The 18630-nt window shown below is 36.5% G+C and overlaps 1 protein-coding gene across 1 annotated transcript in view; it reads left to right on the top strand.

Moving 5' to 3' along the window:
* The first annotated feature begins 3098 nt into the window (after nt 1–3098).
* LOC148950903 (zinc finger MYND domain-containing protein 11) overlaps nt 3099–18630 on the top strand; it is a 74609-nt gene continuing 59077 nt past the window's right edge. The window contains exon 1 of the mRNA XM_089090509.1: nt 3099–3233. The gene's annotated coding sequence lies outside the window, so the exon portion shown is untranslated. The remainder of the gene's footprint in view (nt 3234–18630) is intronic.

Genomic DNA, 18630 nt, shown 5'->3' with positions numbered 1-18630 from the left:
TTTTCTTTCCTACTCGTGTTGATCCAGTCAGATCTTCTGCAACTCTGATTGACAACATTTTTCTGTCTTCTAAAAATGATATTAAATTTTCCTCTGGTATTATTTTCTCTGATCTTTCTGACCATTTTTCAATTTATTTTTCTGTTCCCAAATTGAAAATGCTGAGCCAAGAGGATACCAGAGGTGAGTCTTATTCAATAATTTATAGTCAGAGCAATGGTCACAACCTTATATCTGATCTTAGTGCTAGTGATTGGTGTTCAGTAATGAATTCTGAAGATGTTAATAGGGCTTCAGCCTCATTAATGAGTCGGCTGACAACACTAATTGAAAAAGAATTTCCACTAGTAAAATCTTCTAGTAAATATAAACCCAAGATGCCTTGAATGTCTCCTAGTCTTGTAAGATCAACAATGCAGAAGTCAGAGCTTTTTAAGCTCGCTTGCAAAAGCCTTGATCCTGATGATTTATCAAAGTATAAGCATTATAAGAATGTATTAACACTAACAATTAGACTAGCTAAGAAGAATTATTTTTTGTTGAAAATTCAGGAATGCAAAGGTAATTCACAGAAAGTTTGGAGTGTAGTTAATGAAGCTTTATCTCGTATGAAGCAATCAAAGAAACAGCCTACTGCCTTCAAGAATGCAGATAGTTCAACTATTGAAAAAGCAGCTGTACCTAGTGCCTTCAACTCTTACTTTACCACCCTACCAACTGCTAAGACCCCCTCCTTTCCTAAACTAGGTAAATCTTCACCAGCTGAGAGATGTATTTTTCTAACTCCCTGTATAAGCATAGAGATCTGTGATTTTACTTCATCTTTAAGAAGTAGTAGCATAGCTGATGTACTTGAACTAAAAAACCATTTGCTTAAGTCTGTTTCTTCTTTTATTGTTGAACATCTTGTACATATTTTTTATATTTCTGTTTCAAAAGGTATATAATTGCATTTGTTTAAGATAGCAAAAGTAATCACTCTTTTTAAGAAAGGGTGACCTCAGCTTAGTGTCAAATTATAGACCTGTATCAATTCTCCCAATTTTCTCAAAATTACTTGAAAAAGTTGTGCATAAGAGGCTTTTTTCATTCCTGTCTACTGGTGCTTCAATTTGAAGCGGTTCTGTTCTGTCTGATCACCAATATGGCTTCCGACCTAAACTCTCTACTGCATGTGCTCTAGTTGACGTTACAGAATTCGTGCGTGTTAACATAGACAAGGGTTGTTGTGTTCTAGGACTATTTCTTGATTTTTATAAAGCTTTCGACATGGTAGATCATTTTGTCTCACTGAGAAAACTGTCTCGGCTTGGAGTACGGGGAATTGCCTTTGAATGGTTCAAATCTTACCTGTCTAATAGATCTCAGCTTGTGTGTTACGATGGGAAATATTCTGATTTAGCTTCAGGTTTCCAAAGGGGTACCTCAAGGCTCAGTTTTGGGACCACTCCTCTTTCTTATTTATATTAATGACCTTCCCCCATCTCCCAACCTTGATACCCACACTGTTTTGTTTGCAGACGATAGTAATTTTTTTGTGGTTTCTAATGATCTGCCCTCTGCTGTTGCTAAGGCTCAGCTTCTGCTCAACCATGTGCGTGATTGGTGTGAGCAGAACGGGATGCTGTTGAATAGCTCTAAGAGTAGCATTATTCATTTTCGAACCCCATACCACATGTCTGAATTTCCCCAACAATCTTTGTTTTCTATGGTACTGATATAATTCCCCAGTGCTCTTATGTTAAACTTCTTGGTGTGCACGTTGATTGTTTTCTTTCTTTCAAAACTCATATTTCCTATACACATTCTAAAATTTTTCGTCAAGTGTCTATGCTTCATCGTGCCAATCAATTTCTTCCTCCCGGTGTAATGCTTTCTCTTTACTATGCATTTGTCCTTCCTTATCTTTCTTATTGCTGCACTGTATGAGGCAATACTAACTGTTCTTCCCTTCGGCAACTCCGAACAGCACAGAATAGAGCGGTGAAGGCAACTTTTCGCCTTCCCTGTCTCTATCCTACAGCTGATCTTTACAGTGATACAGGTCTAGATGCCTTTGATGTGGTTATCAAGATGCAGAACCTAAAACTAGCTCTTCGAGCCTTCAATTTCTCGCTTCCTCCAGACATCTTATCCTACTTTGATCTAGCATCAACACGTAAGTGCCAGACTTTGCTTCGGAGCTCTGTTCACCAATTTCGGCTGCCTAAAAGGGTATCCTCAGGAGTTCAGAGGTCACCAATTTATAGAGCAATTGCTCTTTGGAACTCTATGCCCAGTGAACTTTCTCTTATCAAAAACTCTTCTTCCTTTGCAGAAAAATATTCTCTAAGTCTTGAAGTAATTTCGTTTTTTTCTTTATTTCCTTATTCATTTTGCTTTATCTTTTTTTTCCGCTTTACTTTATATAGTTTTTTTTTCTTTTATTCTCTCTTGTTATGTTGAATTAGATTAAAACCCCGTTTTTTATTAATATTACTAATGGTTTGGAATTTTAATAGATTACAAGACATTTTAAGTTTGGATAAAATTAAGTAAAAGGTTAATGTTTAGCCGTCGTTGTTTTTTTGTTTTTTTTTCTTTGTTGATTTTTCTCGCATTGTGTTTATATTTTTGAGATACTGTTGTATTTTTTTTCCTTCCCTGAATTGTTTTGTGTGGATTTTGTGATGTATACGAGGTCCTCTACAAGCTATGCTTCTTGGGACCTCTAGCGCTTAAGTGTATTTATGTACTTATTGTAGTATTTAATAAATTGAATTGAATAATCCGGAAGCTCATCATTTTTTGAATGACCCGAAAAGTTGATTTCAATTATATTGCTTTAGTAATTCTACTGATGACGATCGTTGTATATGTGATCGAAATATCTGGACTTTTGTACTTGTTTTTTAACTGTCTAAATAAATGAATCTATCTTCATTTGATAATTTATTTGTCCATCATAGAACAGTAGTGTGGTCTAAGAAAAAATACCTAATTTAAGGTGTTACTTCGAAAATAGGCAATTTATTATATCATATATTTTTTGTCTGTGGCGTAGGCAAACAATACCATCGCGGTCCATCTGTTCTTAAGAACAATACCGGCTTAGATGGCTCCGTCAATATAAAACAATTGTTTACCTTTTTATATTTTAATTGTAAAAAAGGTAAAAGAATGCAAATTAGCAAAAGTTAAAACAAAATTATCCCATCCTGCTCAATTTTCCTAATTTCGTATTTGAAGTTGAAGTAAGTTCATTTTCTTTTGAACTTCTGTTCTAAACCTGAACTAGTTGGAATCAATAGGCCTACCACATTTCTCATTTTAGAAGTGGGTTTTTATCAGTAGGATTGAATGGGGGCAAGAGCACTATCTAAAATTTGAAACTCCTAGAACGATCATTGCTTTACTATAACTGTAATACATTAAAGAATCCAGATATGCATGGGTTGATCTAGGCCTAGTAGCCTAGTTAGGCATTGGGTAAATAGTTGCTTTCTGGACAACCTTCTCTGACATTTTAAAGAAAGCAGTTGGACTATCCTGGGTGCAGCTAGAGTAAATTTCTACCAAATCATATTATTGACTTACACATAAAGTGAATATACCACTCAATGCCTTTTTTTATGCTGATTATGAATATAGTAATCATTTCTATCAGAAATGAATTTTAGCCCGCCCTCACGCCCCTATATATGCCAATTCAGGGTATATATTTCTACAACCTAACCCTGAATTGGCATATATATATGGGGGGGGGGGCTGAAATTCATTCCTGATAGAAATGATTATTGTATTTGTACAATAACACAGGATTTGAACACAGGATTCATCCTATTGCTAGCAAGTGCAATTTAAGGTAATTTGTAATCAGCTTAAAAAAAAGGCATCAAATGGTGTATTCACTTTATTCCTAACTCAATAATATGATTTGGTAGAAATTTACTGCAGCTAGTTCTGAGATTTGATATTTCAGCCAATTCATTGAGGTTTAATTCACCTGAATTTACCACTAGATGCACTTTACTTTAAGCACCCTAGCCTGTAGGCCTATACCCAGAGATGGCCTTATTGGTGTGTAGGGTCTTGTGCAGTCACCAATGTGCAGGGCCTGACATCCTGGTCATAATGTAGCCCTCAGCAGGAGCAGTAACAATATGATTCCTAGGGTTCAGCAGGAATGTTGTGGTTTTGATAAGACAGCAATATTTACAGATGAGCCACCACAATGCATAATAGTCCATTATCTAATTAACCCATTTGGGAGAAAAATATTACACTAAACAGAAAAACTAGAGATTTCTAAGTAGAAGAAAAATGAGGGTGGGTGCCACAAGGAGTCCCAGAGAGGGGATGAATGAAATTAACAAAAGAAACCAAAGAAAAAGAGATTTATCTGGTAATCAGGGTCAAAAGGCCCTAACAAAGGGAGTTTTGACAGTTTTACAACCACTGGCCCTGCTCCACACAAAGGGGGGAGAGGCACATTTGGAAACCCCAGCCATACTGTCATCCCAAAAGGCTGGCACTGTGTATACATACCTCAAGTTTTACTTGTAGCAGCTAAAAATCATGATCATGTTTACTGTCCCATCCATACATAACAAGGTCAGGTAAATTCTAGATTATAGAATTTTTTTTGGGGGGGGGGAGGTGGGATCTATTGGAGTTTTGATGACCTTGCTAGTTAAGAGACAAACATATGGTAAGATACTCAGATGTCAGCACCACTTGAACAGTAAAATCTATTATACCTCTTATACAGTCTATTACTTTAAATCACACTTGCCAATAATTGGATGAATCATGTGTCCACCAGCTTCAGTGATGATAGTTAGTCCTCTGTGGGGCCCCAAGGTCCATGGTTTATTGAGCCACTCTGTATCTGCTGATGACTTGTACCCATCCACATGGGTAGGGGTTAAAGTTTTTTCATTGAGGGAGTTCCACAAGCTGACAGCTCTATTTGAGAAGAATTTGTTCCATAGTCTGGTATTTGCTTGTTTCCAGAAAAGCTTATGAGGGTGACTGTAATTTCTCTTTAAATTCTCCAGTTGGTAAAGGTCAGGAATGATATCCTCAGCATTTAGGAGCTTGTATGACATTATCACATTGCCTTGTTTGCATCTATACATTAGAAATTTTATTCTGAGCTTACATAGACAGGATGGATAAGAGGCATTATAGAGGTCTTTAATACATTTTGTTGCCCTCCTCTGGACTGATTCCATTCCTGCTTAGTCAGTCTTGTTGGTTGGGCATGCAACACACATTCCAAACTCTAGTTTTGGTCAAAGTAGACTCTTATTTACCTTAGTCATGATGGTTAGAGATCTGCTAGTGAACATTCTTTTGATTAAGCCAAGTGTCTGATTAGCCTTTGCAATAGCTGCTTGTGCATGAATATGGGAATTCAACTTGTTGTATGCTTACCTTTGTTATGATATGCTTGTGCCGCCTGTAATGCTCTCATTGTATTGCTTGCTATGTGCTTACGCTTGTTATTTTGTGTTGCAGGTCGGTTGGCTTCAATAAACTGATTTAAACAAATGTCTCTCATTGAACACAACATGGTGTCAGAAAAATAGTCAAGATGGACAACTCTACGCCTTCACCTCATTTTGACTGGGAAGCAGCCAGTCATGAGTCATGGAAAAAATTTGAACAACATGTGCGGCTAATGTTCACAGGCCCTTTAAGTGGAAAAACTGAAAAGCAACAGTGTGCATATCTACTTCTGTGGCTTGGTGAAAAAGGTCGAGATGTATACAGTACTTGGACATTGCAGGCAGAAGAGACAGATAAAATTGCTTGCTACCTAGAAAAGTTCAAGGAACATATTTCACCATCTGTCAACCCAGTCTTTGCTCGGTACAAGTTTCACAAACGAGACCAAAGTGTGCATGAATCAGTGGAACAGTATATAACAGCCATACGCATGTTGGTTAAGGACTGTGATTACCCAGTAACAACGATTAATGATATGGTGAGAGACAGAATTGTTTGTGGAATCTTATCACCAAAAATTTGGGAGAAACTTTTGTCAGAAGGTGGTACATTAGTACTTTCAAAAGCCATAGAAATTGCTAGAGCCCATGAGACAACCCAGGCACAGCTCTCAACAATGGCAGATGTTTCAAAAAATGTGAATATCAAACAGGAGATCGATAGTCTACATAAAAGGAAGCAACACCAGTCAGCATATGCTTCACAGCCTAAGCAGTGCTACTTCTGTGGAGGGCAATATGATCCAAATCACAGGTGCCCAGCAAAATGAAAAATTTGTTCAAGTTGTGGACGCTCAAATCACTTTGCCAGAGTTTGCAGAAGCAAACCAGTGCATGCTGTTCAAAGTGGAAATGCATCTCAGATCGACCAAGTATTCATCAATACACTCTTTGTGGGATCTGTCGGAAATATAAAAGGAAGCCAACCGACTGCAGAAATCATCGTGAACAAACAGGAATCGAAGATTAAGTTTAAAATCGATACTGGAGCAGAAGCCAATGTCATTCCAGTTGATCTGTTTCAGAAAATTGTCCCTAGACCTGAATTGAAAGAGACCAAGCAGATTCTTGTTGCATACGGAGGTACAAGAATCCCATACGGAGTACTCGGGATATGTATGCTGTCATGCACATACAACAAGGCTACCACAGGTAGATATGAATTCTTTGTTGTAAAAACCAAAGCCATGCCAATACTTGGCTATGAAGCATGCGTCAACATGGGTCTTGTGAAAGTGGCAGGAACTGTTGAGCAAAATCAGGAAACGCTGTTCATCCAGAAGGTAAAAAGACTTTGCTGACGTCTTCACTGGCATAGGCAAACTGCAAGGTGAGTGCACCATACATCTGAAGCCAGATGCTGTGCCAACTTTACATCCAGTGAGACGTATACCATTTGCCCTTCATGACAAGCTAAAAAGCGAGTTAGAACAGCTGGAAAAACAGGGTATTATACAGAAAGTTACAACTCCTACTGAGTGGGTAAACTCAATTGTCACCGTTGAAAAACAAGATGGGTCTCTGTGTTTGTGTTTAGATCCAAGGGATCTAAATAATGCTATACAATGACCTTTTTACCCCATGCCAACTTTTGAAGACATAGCTGCACGGCTTCATGGTCACAACAGGTTTACTAAGCTAGATGCCAAGTCTGGGTATTGGATGCTCAAACTGTCAGAACCATCGTCATTGATGACAACTTTCAATACACCGTTTGGAAGATATCAATACATGAGAATGCCTTTTGGGATTGTGTGTGCTCAGGACATATTCCAACAGAAAATGGAGGAAACGTTCAACAATCTAGAAGGTCTAGGTGTGATTGTGGATGACATAATAGTATCTGGTAAAGATGACGAGCATGATAGAAACCTTTTATGCGTGCTAGAGAGGGCCAGAAAGGAAGGAGTGAAATTCAACCCGGAGAAATGTATATTTAATGCTCACAGTATCCCTTATTTTGGCCATGTCATCACAGCTGAAGGCATAAAGCCGGATCCAAGGAAGGTTCAGGCTATAAAGGAAATGCCATGTCCTACAAGCAAGGAGGAGCTCATGACGTTTTTAGGAATGGTCAATTTCCTATCTCGTTACATTCCAAATCTCTCGACTTTGAACCACTCATTAAGAGAGTTAGGAAAGCAGGATACATTCCAGTGGACAGATGCTCACAAATCAGAGATTGAGAAGATCAAGGTTTCTATTTGTCAGAACCTAGCTGCATTCGATGCTCAAAGTAAGGAAGTAGAGTTGAAAACAGATGCGTCAAAACATGGCCTCGGGGCAGAGCTTTTAACTCACGGACAGATTGTAGCATTTGCCTCAAAAGCATTGAATGAGACAGAACAGCACTACTCACAGATCGAGAAGGAGCTGTATGCAATCATGTTTGGCTGTCGGAAATTTCACCAATACATTTATGGCCAAAAAGTCAAGCTGTACACAGATCACAAGCCTTTGGAAACCATTCTGTCAAAGCCTTTGTCTCAGGCACCACCAAGGCTGCAAAGGATGATGCTTCAGATACAGCCGTACGATTTGGAGGTTCACTACATTAGAGGCAAAGATATCCCAGTAGCTGATGCCCTGTCAAGACTTCACACATCTGAAGAAAGCGACGATTTTCAAAATGAGATTGAATTTCATGTAAACTCGTTTGTTAAGCACATACCTGTTAGTGATACAAAAATGGAGCAAATCCGAAAAGAAAATCAGCGAGATCCAGTCATGCAAACCCTCATCAAAGTGATCCAGGAAGGGTGGCCTGTCTTCAGAAAGTCTTGTCCAAGACCTGTTATCCCATACTGGAATTTCAGAGAAGAGCTAGCGGTTGTCGATGGCATCATCTTGAAGGCTGACCGAATTGTCATTCCTTTAGCCATCCAGCCAAACATTCTCCAGCAACTGCATGCATCCCACATGGGCATGGAAAAAACCAAACAGAGAGCGCAAACTGTGGTTTTCTGGCATGGAATGAACCATGAAATAGAAGGGTTTGCAAAGAGCTGCGAATCGTGTGGGAAATATTCACCAAACAACCCCAGAGAGTCTTTGCTTTCCACTCCACTACCCCAAGGCCCATGGGAAGCTATCGGTGTAGACCTTTGTCAATTGGAGGGCAGAAATTACCTCATTACTAGTGACTACTATAGCCGGTTCATTGAGATTGACAAGTTGAACTGCACAACTTCGTCGGAAATCATCACCAAACTCAAGTCACATTTTGCTAGATATGGCATACCGTTGAAGATTCGGTCAGACAATGGTCCACAGTTCTCATCCAGTGAGTTCCTTAGTTTTCTGCAACTGTACGACATCCAGCTCTGTACATCAAGCCCGAACTTCCCACAATCGAATGGACATATAGAAAAGGCAGTAGACATTGCAAAAAGAATCATGCAGAAAGCAGTTGACTCCAATTCGGATCCTTATCTTGGTCTCCTTGAGTAGAGGAGTACTCCAATCAGTGGATCTGCATCACCGGCTCAACTGCTCATGAGCAGGACTCCGAGGTCGATTCTACCAACTATCCAGCTGCGTCCCAAGGTAATACCTAGAAAAGAGATCATCAGGGTTCATGAAAGAAACCAGTGTAAGCAGAAAACCTACTATGACCGGCATGCGAAAGACTTAGCTTTGCTGAGTCCAAACAAAACAGTTTGGATGAAACTGTCAAAAGAAGATAAGCATTGGAAGAAAGGGATAGTTCTGTCAATGCCAGAGCCAAGATCTTACCTAGTACAAACGGAAAATGGAAATACTTACAGACAAAATCGCGTGCATTTGAAGCCTAGATTCACTGCGCCGGGGGAAACCGAAATTAACATTCCAAACGAACTTGTAGACTCAGATGAGAGCCAGTCCATTGCGCCGGGTCCATTACTTGAGGGTACTGAGTCCCCTGAAAAACTAGACGCTACCAGTCCGACTATTGCTACTCCACCAAGGTTTAGAGTTGATGAAAATGCTGATGTTCCAGCCACACCGTTTGCAACTCCGAACCCGGTTCCAGTGAACAATAATAGGAATTCTAATACGAACGGGACTCTATTTGGGCCACGCGTGTCAAGATATGGAAGGCCCATAAAACCAAGACAAATTTTCGATCTGTGAATAACTAAATGGAACTATGGTTATTTACGATAGTGATTATGATGCTTCAGAAGAGTTTTGTTTTTTTTTGTTTTGTTATTTGTTTTTTTTATATTTTGTATGTGAAGGAAGATGTTGTATTCTTATCTTTGTTATGATATGCTTGTGCCGCCTGTAATGCTCTCATTGTATTGCTTGCTATGTGCTTACGCTTGTTGTTTTGTGTTGGAGGTTGGTTGGCTTCAATAAACTGATTTAAACAAATGTCTCTCATTGAACACAACACAACTTATCATTTACCAGGACACCAGGATCTCTCTATGCATGGCTGCTGGAAATAGCTTTTCAGCTCCAATCACTATGATTTGTATGGTACTGAGTATGTGGGTTTTTTCTTCCCTAGGTAGAGAGTTACCTTTTGCTGCATTGAATTCAAGCTTCCAGATATTAGTCTAGTGAGTGAATGCATCAAGGTCTAGATATTACCTTAAATTGCAGCTCAGAGCAAATTTAAGGATTTTCATCCTTGTAATGCTCCATTATGACTTCTGTAGGTTGTTTGCCACATTTGGGTTGAGGACTCAGCAGCTTCCCAGTTGTACAGGGACTCTTGCTGTACTCCTTCTTTGTGAAGATTTTACTTGAATGCACTTGTTGAATCAGTAGCCACTGTATCTTCAGAGAGTTGATGCCACAAGTTTGTTACTGTCTTGCTGAAGAAATGGCTTCTTTCTTGGGTTAAGGAGCATTTCTTGAAGATTTTCTTGGAATGACCTCTAGTCACAGATTGTTCTGGGGGGTAAGGAGAACATTTTTGGAAATAATTTTGTGGGTCATTATCATGTTGCCACATTTTCTCCAGTTAGCCAAAGTAGGAAGCTTCAAGTTATGTAAACACTTTGTATGGCAATTGTTTGAGGCCTTCAGCCATTTTGGTTACTTTTTGTTGAACTCTTTTGTTATGTTGACTCAATATTTTCTGCTGTGTAGCACAGCCAATAAGTTTTGAGTCATCACCATAGAGGATTACTTTGCTATTAAGGATTTTTGGTATGTCATTTATATATGTATTGAATAGAGTTGGATTCAATACTGTGCCCTGGGGCAAACCACCTCCAACAGCAGCCACTTTATAAAAAAAAAAAACACATCCACCCATCCCTTCCAAATATTTTAACTGTCTGTTTCCTATCTGTTAGAAATTGCTTAACCCACTCTACTGCATCCTCATTCACCCCAAATAGCTTGGAGCTTGATTTGAAGTCTTTTATGGTAAAATTTGCCAAATCCTTTAGTATAATGTCAACAGGTACCCCATGGTCTAGATCTAGAAGATTGGAGACTTAATTTTAAGTATCAATCAGGTTTGTTTCAACCAACCAACCAGACCTATTACAATCTGTTAAAAGCTACAGTAAAATCTTCTATTATACTACAAATTGGATTGTTGTATCTTTGAATTTGTCTAGATTTTCTTAATAAGACTATTATTAACTTAAACATTCTAACTGTTTAAAATGCTGAGTATTTTAAATACACTGGAGTCAAATCTTGGACACACATTTGAAGCTTAATCCTGATCTTGGAAAGTGCTGTCCGATTTTGGACGCAGGGTCTTAAAATTAAAATAGAGTATTTGAATCACATAAAGACTTGATCTCAGATAAATTTAATCTAAGACAAGTGTTGGGAAGCAGAATAATTGTTTTTTGGATTTGACTAGGAGGTAAGGATGATTTTTGTCTCAATTTAAATGTAGAATAACAATGCTTCCATTATTGTAGTCAGCCAATCTCAACAACCTAAGCTTGTATGCATACAGGTTCCTAATTTCATGTCTGAAATCAAGAACCTGTTGTCCATGTTTAGAAAAGATACATTTTAATCAAGATATTTTCCTAGATAAGGCAATATCCAAGCACTAGGGGTCTTATCTTAGCCCTAACACTTGCTTTGCTGCTTTCTTATTCCAAATATAGCCTACTAATTACTATCCTCACTATAGCACTCCAGTTCCTCTCCTTATGGGACTAGATGTAGGCTATATACAAACTTTTTATATATTTTCCCTAGGCTATGTACAAACTTTGCTAATTTTGTGATTTTTGAGATGATTAGAAGCAAAATAGTTTAGATAGTATTATGAAACAACTGTTAATTAGAATTAAGTACAAAAATAATACTAACAGTCAACATCAGTTTTGTATCTAGTCTACAGCTATATCTAGCCCCATAAGGGGGGAGGGGAGGGGGAGCTGGAGTACAGGTAATTTCTAAAGGGTACAAGTGGTATATGTAGGGTCAAATTTATGAGGCACATTAAGGGGTATGTTCATCTTTTAGCTAGTAAAGTTGTCTAAGCACTGATACATTTACTACTTTCCGCTATGTTAGAAACTAGTTGACATAGGAGAATGAATAAGAAGCATCAATAGGGGGGGGGGGGCTGTTTCTTGGAATTTTGTTTAAAACATACTGTTTCTTTTTTTTGCATTGATATATAACTTTTGTGTTTTTATGGAAAAATGAACTCTTGCTAGGCCTGGAAACATAAATTTTGACCTACATTTTTGTGACTTGGATTTTCTTGAAAATCAAACTTCCAGGAATGAACTCACAGCTGAAATTGTGTCCTAGTAAGGTTTTTATAAGCTCTTTTCTTTACCTTAGACCTACTGCACCTCCAGAGGTGCTTAGGACATCCAAGAAGAGCTGCCAGTCTGATTTCAGGGGTCACACACATATTCCCATTTGGGCTGTAAATATGCTGGGAAATTTCAAAGGTTAGTGGTGTAGCTTTATTTGAGGGTATTCTTCAGTCCACTGATTAGAACTAAATCCAAATGGGTGTAAATTAGAGGAGAGTCTCATGAAGTCAAATTTCTGGCATGACACAGGTACCTTCATTTGGAGTATTTTATTGCATCTGTGATTGATAGTTGCAAATTTAATCTCTCTCATGGCTGTGTTTGTGACTTGCTTTGTCTAATGAAGGCTTAGGATTAGATGCAAGCAAATATTCTTGTATCCCAGTAGTACTCTGATTATTAGTTCAAGTACCAGTTTTGTGAATGATGAAACAGAGCCTCAGCTTGAAGTGCAGGGAGTATTTCTGAGAATTCTAAACTGAATGAATGAATTAGTTTTATTTCCCACTATTACTGAAGTATTCTAAAAGTGTCACTTGCCTGACCAATTCTGGTTCTTCTATGATGATTACATTTGCCAGTGTTTTGAATGATCTTTCCAATGTGCTTGAATTCAGTAACCTGTCCAACAATTTTGGGGCTGCACTTGATATTATGGGAGCCAGTATTTGCCATGTGTTTTGTTTTGTCAATGTTAATTATCCAGCCAAACTCTTATGCTGACTTTTTTTTCCTCTCCTGTTGAAGTAAAATTTTATATAGGAGGGTTTTTTCTATCTTTAAAAGTAGTTGACTTAGGTGAATGAAACTTTCAGGAATGTTGGCAGAGCCTAAACTATGACCTGGGAAAGCCTTTTGAAGTATGTAACTCCACCCTTCCCTCCTTCAGAGGACAGTAACCTTTAATGAACTTGGGCACACATTGTGTTACTAGAGCAAAACTCTCTGAAACCTATCTACAACTCACAAATGGCTAAAGAGAACTGTATTCTGCCTCATAACTTTGCCAGTCTTGATTCACAAGGTTCTAAAAAAACCTGGAAAAAGTATGTTTTGGATTTCAAAAAGAAAATTCCAGTATGGCTTGAAATCCTACTCAAATCATTAGGATTGTGTTTCCAAACATAGTGTCAAGAAGAGTAGACCCAAAACAAAATAAGAAATGGAGATGGATGCTTCAGAAGACTGTCCTGGGGCTTAGTTTAGGCTTTGGAAGCATCCTGAAAATTTGATTGCCCCTCATTTAGAATTTTAACAAAAGGTAAGCAATAGGAAAATTGTCCCACAGCTACATAGTAGAGAGCTCTTCTGCTCTTTTCTTTTCTAATGAAGCTAATTAATTTGTTAATATTTCTTTAATAGCAACCAGTTTCTAAAACATGATCAAACCAAACGCTAATAATAATATATAAAAGAGAAAAAGGATTCCTATCCCTTTTGTGTCCATTTCTTATTGATATAAGGTAATTTCCTAGTTACTAGCATTTGAAATTGTGGTTTTGACTTGAAAAAAAGATAGCTGAATTTGCAGGTTACTAAATTTCATGAAACATGTATCATTGTAAAGTCCATACTCTGGATATTTTGAAATTCAAATTTTCTGTGTAAAAAATATTCTTGTTTAGATTTTAATTGGTTAAGGGTGTATGTTCTCATGGACCACCTATCAGTAGCCACTAAAATTACCACAAGGCTACCAATAAAATAACCAACAACTGATGGTAAAGTGCCAGTAAGATATTGCCAGTGAAACAGCAGATAGCTGGTAATATGTACATAATCTCAAACAGTTTTTATCATCACTGGAAATTTAGAAAATACACAATTTCTGTATAAAAAATATTCACGATTAATCTTGAATCACCCTGTTCTCATGAATCACCTGAAATACCGCAAATCTAACAATAATTTATTAAAAACTGATGATTAAAAATTCCAGTATGATTAATCTGTCAGTGAAGTGGCAGCTAGCTAGTAATTGGCATATTATCTTTAAAATTACCTCAAACAGTATTTATCATCACAGACAAACAAAATGAATAGAGAGCAGTGAAATTAATCTTCAGCATGCCATTTATGAAGGCATTCAGAGGTCTTCCACTTGCTTTATCCAGGTTTCTTTAAAGGTTTTCAACAGTCTTGCAGATACACTCTTTTCTGATGGAATTGTAGAATTCCAGAACTCATGGTCAGATAACTTGTATAGTAATTGAAATTATATAGTAATAATATATGAAATTATATAAATAATATAATTATAAATATATAAATATTCATAAACATATAAAATATTTATATTATAATATATTATGTATACATATAATATAATTATAAATATATAAAATTATATAAGTATATTTGAAATTTCATAGTGATAATATATGAAATTATATATAAAATTATATAGTAATTACATAATTATATAGTAATCTGGGTTGGTCCCAGAGCTGTTCCTCTTGGTGCTCCCAATTCTAGTTTTACAATGTATGAGAGTACATAGTACCTAACTTCATTGATAAGGCACACTTTGGACATGATTTGGCAGGAATGTTGAAATTAATTTCGATCACAGCTAAAAATACATAACATTTGCTTTCTTAATTATTATTTGTTTGATAAGAAATGTCTTTTTTGAAATTTAAAGAAAGTAACTGAGCCAAATGAATGAAGCAACTGAATTTTTTCAGTTGATTCCCAAATGAATTTGAGGAATCAGCTCAAATCCCAAACATCTTTAAGTTTCATTCACTTAGCTCAATTGCTCATCCAAATGAGAGAGAAAGATTGTCTGGAGCTCCATTGCTTACTCTAGGCATTAGACTTTTATAGAGCTTAAGCTATATAGAGCTGTTCCATGTAAAAAAGATGCAGTGCATGTAATGATCCACAACTTTTGCTAAATCAACTCTTAAATTAGCTTAGGTATAAATGACAAGGCTGTAACAAGGAGCTTGAGAAGGAATGTGAGGGCGAGTCTAATAGGACAGTCTCTTCTAGCCCTCTCAGCTCTAACCCTGTTTGATCGTCATTATCCAAAAATATCATTAGATCCTAACACAATGGGTACTTTAATTGGCTGTAGAGCAATGGGGGGTTTTTGCCTTCTGTTCATTGGAAACCTGTTTGAAAATTGATCAGTATTGGTCTGCATCCACTTGATGTAATCTTGGGCATCAACAAAACTGGATTCTTCGGCATAGAATTGTCTTCTTTATTTTTCCTTTTATCAAGGACTGTGCATGATTAAAAGAGATGTTAAATTAGATTGGGCCCATTGATTTTTCTTGAAGCACTCTGTCAATGATCCTTGTGATTTTTCTGTTGAAAACTTCTTCAATTTTACCAAAAAACAACTTTGGCTAATTGATTTTCATTCTCCAAAATCACTTTGACACATTGTGAAATGCATCACAGTATCTTTTCTTTCGAGGAAATGGCAATGCTCTTGATGAAGTCATGATCAATTTGTTAAAGTAACAATAAAAAAAACCTAAAAAAGGAGGATATATGGGAACCCTCAGGGAACAACAAAGGAAGCTGGCCCTCTCCTCTCAGAAGACTAATATATTAGAAAAGCAGTGAAATTTTACAACATTTGGAAACAAAGGTTTTTCCTGATGAAACCAAACTCTTTTCAAATCCTCTTTTAATGTAATGAGTCCTAGAACATATTTATAACTAACTTGTATTTCCTGTTTTTTAGGTTTTAAAACAGGTTTCAAGGTTCTGGTTTTTTTGCTTTAGCTATTTGATTTCTGTTCTCCAAATCTCAGTGATACATTGTGAAATGTTGTTTGCTGTCCAATTACAGACATCATAGCATATATTATCTTATAATGCAGACTCTGTCTAAAGGCATTGTCATGTCTACACAAATACCTCTGCAATAACAATATATGGAAAACCCCAGAAAAGAATAAGAAAATCTCAATGAGGAAATTTCTTTTCCAAGTGAAAGAGAAACTATAAAAGAAAACGTTACTTTTGCCCTTAGGGTGCAAGCATACTATAATTTCTTGGTGTAAAAGACGATCTAAAGACTCATTCACAGTGAAATTTTACTTACACTGAGATTTAGCTAGTGCTAATCTGAGCCAATCAGATTTTTCAGAGAACTTTCTGATTGGCTCAAGCTAGTGTTAGCTAAATTTTGGTATTAGTAAAATTTCATTGTGAATTCGCCTTAAGGTAGTATGGAAGGCTTGACTTGGCAGTTCAAAAGTGTTGCTGCCTTTAAAAGGTTTTCTAGCAAAAGTATGGATTTCAACAGTCTTGGTATTAGTAAGACCTTGATGTGAATGGGCCTTAAGGCAGTGTGGAAGGCTTCACTGGGCAGTTCAAAAGTGCTGTTACATTAAAAGGGGTTTTCTAGCAACAATGTCGATTGCAAACTGATAACTTTATTGTGAAAATATGTCTCCCACCAACTATGTAGATTAGCAAAAGGCTGGTTCAGCAACAACCAAAATTGAAGTGCAATAATGTAGGAGCTACTGGCTGAAAAAAAAATTACTTTTGACTTTTATTAGAGGAAACTTAATTTCAGTCTTTGGCTTGAACTGAAGAAGCTTATGCTATTGTAAAGTGAAAACATGTTAAGATTTTGGAAATTAAGAACTTCCAAAAAAAAAAAAAACCAGTAATATCATCTAATTTTTAATTGTCTCAGAGTGGATATCGTCACTGAACTATCTACAAACACCTCAATAAAAATGTAAATTGCGAAGTTTTGAAGTAAAAGGCTAAATAGAAGTGGTGCATTCTGGTGATAGGTACCACCAAAGAGTATGAGTAATGTGCTAGAGTGAAAGTTGGTGGTTTTGTTGGCAAAAAAAAAAAAAAATCAACAGTGCCATCTAGCGTCAATATTCCTTGGTATGTTTTCAATGTCGTAATAAGGCAAAATTAGTGTAGTACAGTAATAAATTTCTGATCTCTGTTTCTGAAAGAAACACAATTACTAAGCTCGTAAAATGCCAAGAGATGCCAAATATTCAATGACATTTGTGATTTTTTTTTCAATATTAGGACCAGTTTCCACTCTTGTGAGTTACCCATGCTCTTTACATAGCATCTCAATCAAGGTGGCATGTCATTGACTGGCTCTTTACCATATCCTGATTGTACTTAATAGTATTTTGGTTACAAGAAGCAGTTTTATGGTTGTTTACATGTGTGGACATTCTTAAACATAGGCCTTTTTGATTGAGACTTTGATCGTCAAGTTTAATTTCTATTCACGGTCTAATTTTTTATTTTGATTCATAATCCAACAACTGGATTGTTGTTTGGATTACTAAGTTCATAACTCTATTGTAATCAAGGGTTTGGTTTTTGGATTAGCAGATTATAAGAAAAATCCAAAATCTTATAGGGTTTTTCAAAATCTGGATTTTTAATTTGCTTTCTTTTTAAAATTCTAAGCTAGAATCCAGATTTTGGGGATATAGAGAAAATATAATGACAATCATTATATGAAATTTGTGATTTTTACCCACATAGGAAAACAATGTCTGGCAAATAATAAATTATATGTTTAATACCTACATTGTTTACGCTATTATCATAGTCTAGGTAAGCCTACCCTCAATCCTTATCAGTGAATCAGAGAGGAAGAAAAAAGTTATGATCTGAAGCAAAAGCAATAAGGACCTAAAAAGATATAGTTTTCATGAGGAGATACATGGGTGTTCAGTATTAATTAGAGCTGATAGGCAAAGATGTGTTTACAAGTGGACTATATTAAGGACATGACAGGCATAGTGGACCTACATGTAGTAGGCCTATTTGGATGTCAGTAAATGCAATTCAAATGGACTGAGAATAAAAGTGCTTGTACTCTGATAGAATTAGAAGTCCAGCATTTATGATCTTTTCTGTATAAGACAGTATTTTTTTTAATTTCATTTTCAAAGCCTGTTAATCTGATCTTAAAATCGTATTTGTTCATCAATATAGATTTTCTTGCCATGAGTTTGTACATTTTTTACTCTATCAGTAATAATTGACTCATTTGCACTTAGAAAAACTTGACTACTTGCATGTTTCTTGTTTCAGATTTTCAAATTCTTGTCATTTTGTTTTTTAATTTGTTTTAGTCTGTTTTTTGTATTTTTTTCTATAAAAAAAATAACAAGTAGATAAAAACATGCAATATTTGTTGTTGTCTTTAATGCTTTTATCCCAGACGACTTCTCTTCCCCTCCAAATTTATTTCAGATAGTGAAGCAGGGTTTATACTTTTCATTGGCATCCCAATCAGATGTTCTTGAGATTATTGATTCTTTTATAGTTTCCTTCAAAAAATCAAGGGAAAGCCAAAAGGACCCTTCTTACAAAGGAAGGGACATTCACTCAAATTCACACAATGATATACTACTCCTTTTAACAACTTCAAA

Source organism: Artemia sp. Qi Xiang Cuo, chromosome 6, assembly GCF_049724085.1.
Source record: "Artemia sp. Qi Xiang Cuo chromosome 6, ASM4972408v1, whole genome shotgun sequence".
Lineage (NCBI taxonomy): Eukaryota > Metazoa > Arthropoda > Branchiopoda > Anostraca > Artemiidae > Artemia > Artemia sp. Qi Xiang Cuo.
This window is presented reverse-complemented; position numbering and strand designations above follow the sequence as displayed.